We start from the raw sequence: 2,931 nt of genomic DNA, 5'->3' as shown, positions 1-2,931 counted from the left end.
CATAAAACCACTTCTGCACACATACTGCAATATGATCAATGCATTCCCAACCAGAACTACTACTGTGTTCTGCGAGTCCCAATCTTTGAGTGGTATTTTTAGCAAACTTACCTTTAGCAGCCACTTAGAAACTATTCCTTCACATCACCATCACCTCTTCACGGTCAGGTCAAATGACACCCTCAATTTAACTGCTTTTGCATGAAGTTGTAAGCACAGAGACCAGCAGACATCAGCAAAATGCTGATTTTTACTACAAAACTAACCATTTATTCTACCCCAAAACTCACGCACACGTGCCTATTGACTCTGCTTGGTGCCTGCAGCTGATTCCCTCAAATCCCATCCTGCCTAAGGACAACACCCAGCTGCTTTGGTCCTTGCCAACAGGACAGAAAAGCCATGTTGACATCTGAGTTTTGTCCTACCCATTGCATTCCTTTTCCCAGGGATGTTAACCCCAGCACCACCACCTTCCCGTGCAGCAGGATGTGCAACTGCCATCTGTTTTGCTGGCAATTCTTCAAAAAATATTTAAATATTGGTGGAACTTACAATAGTGCAAATGAAACATGACAAAACTGTAACACAACATAATGTCCCCCTGGAGTAAATTCATGATGTTTGAAATGGGAAGAATCTCTGTCCAAGTGCTCACAGTCCCATCTCCCACCAGTTTGCTGAACTCCCTCCCACCCACTTGTGTCAGAGCACGCCTGTTCCCAAAATGTGCACATAGGAGCTGCTTTCCACAAACCTTTTCCATTTTCAGCTGGATTAAACCATTTCTGTGCTGGTGCCAGGGAATGATCACGGAAACAGTAAGGAGCCGCACAGCTTAAATACACCCAGCACAAGGAACCAGCAGTAACATCCTGACCAAAATTTATCCTATTTACCTATTTCTTTTTCACTTCTCTTTAATAAACTGGATATTGAACAGCAGAAACAGCTCTAGTTACAGCAATCCCTGATTACTTATGCTTAAAGTTTACCTTTACCTTTCAAATCCCTTCTGAATTTGGAAATTAATTTGGCTTTTCTGTTTTACATCTCTTACATTTTCAAATGTTATCTCACCTTCACCAGGACTGTGTTCAACACCTCATCTATGTGATCTGTTCGTTCATTTATCTTTTAAGGGTTTGTTTCTTCAAGCTCTCATTACTGGGAGCCGCTTCTGTCCTTTCAGACCCCAAAAGTGCAAAGTGCAATCAGCTGCTTCCAAAGCTCTGCCCTCCCTTAGCAGCAATGACAGTAAGAAAGAGGAAACTGAAGCTGGAGGCTCCAGACTCAGATGGGTTGATTTGGGCTGCACCTTCCAGCACCTCTTCCCACCACTTTGAACGACCCTCAACCATCCCCTGAAGCAGATGGAGCAGCGTCAGCCCCTGTGCTGAGCACACAGTCCTGCAGGCAGAGCACCACCTCTGTGGCATCTGCCTGTATTCCCACAGCTAAAGCAAACTCTGAGACATATCTTAGGAATGTAAGAGCCTTCACTGATCTGCACAATTTTCAACAAGTGCTCTGTGCATGGCACTTGACATATTTATTGGGTGCTCTGAGATCATGGGGAGTTTTGACAATAATCGTATTAGACCCAACCATTTTGTCTATATTGCACCCGATAACGGCATTTATGTTATGAACACAGTCATTGCAAAAAGAGAGTGACGTTGTCAACCCCTGCTCTAAACAGCTGTTTTGCTCAGTTGTTTCATGAAATAACTGAAAATTGTAGGTAGGCATTACATGGAATGCCTAACCCCCGAATATTTAGGATTATTATATGAAAAGGACAGGAAAACTATTTGCTACATTACATTCCTTTATGAAACTTCACAGTCTTTAAGAGATTTCGTCTTGAAACCACACTGGCAAAACCTGTCACTTTTCTGAACTCATCCTCACTGTTACAATTGAGCCTATTTTCTGCAGTGACTGAAAGTTTGAGTCATTTAGCACAAAAATGCTCCCACAACAGGATTCTAAAAGTAATACCACTCATTCCACAATTTCTGTGCTGTATTTTGTTCAACAACCATGCAGAACCATCAAGCAGAGAAAGAAAGTGCCCAGGATTTTCCTGAGTCGCAGACTGCCTCCAGCTGCCACTCCTCCCATCAGTGACTGATTTCACAACACGACCACAACACACGGAGGCTTCATTTTCAAAGTTTTGCCCCCTTTCTCTTAGTGTTATTAGATATCATTTTTCAATGTCTGCATCCTGCACAGATCATCCTTTGAATTTACAGTCTGATCCATTTCCCTCTTAATTTAGTAGGAGCTGCAGTGGACACAGATAGGTCCTGTCAAGGTACAGCTTTTCTGTAGACAGTGGGGTAACACAGGCGAGAAAACAGTGCCACTAAATCACAAGAATAATTTCCTGTCGGTCTGAGCCTGAAAACATCTGAAACAGTCTCACACATCCCTCTTCATCATCAACACTGCTCATGCCACTGCTCACATTGAGCTGAACAACCAGATCCCTCTTCTAAATCATGCGGAGATGGGAAAACCAAGTGTGATTCAAGTGTCAGCATCGCACTGTGGGGTTCGGCCCCCACTCACAGGGTGCACTGCATGGAGAGATCCACACACCTGATCACCAAAGCCCATGGGCTTCAGAGTCTGAAGCATACAGAGAGGAAACAGGATCAGCCCCACGTGGCATCCCAATTCCCTCTTTCCTCTTAGATCCAAAAAAAGCCCCTGAGTGCTGCTTTCTCACAGCCAGGCAGGTGTTGGGTCTGATGTATCTGACTCACACTCCCTGGCACGGGAGGAACCAAGGGTCCCACTACTTCATTAGACTTTGCCTCCAAGAGACAAATCTTCCCAGGTTTCATTAAATATGCTTAGACTGTGGGGTGCTTTAAAACCCCGTGCAGTTACAGGGGTGCAGCCTGCCCCCACTTAAAT

This window comes from Manacus vitellinus, unplaced genomic scaffold (genome assembly GCF_001715985.3).
Source record: "Manacus vitellinus isolate BGI_N305 unplaced genomic scaffold, ASM171598v3 scaffold_76_pilon, whole genome shotgun sequence".
In the NCBI taxonomy this organism is placed as follows: Eukaryota; Metazoa; Chordata; class Aves; order Passeriformes; family Pipridae; genus Manacus; species Manacus vitellinus.
Note: the sequence above shows the minus strand (reverse complement) of the source record.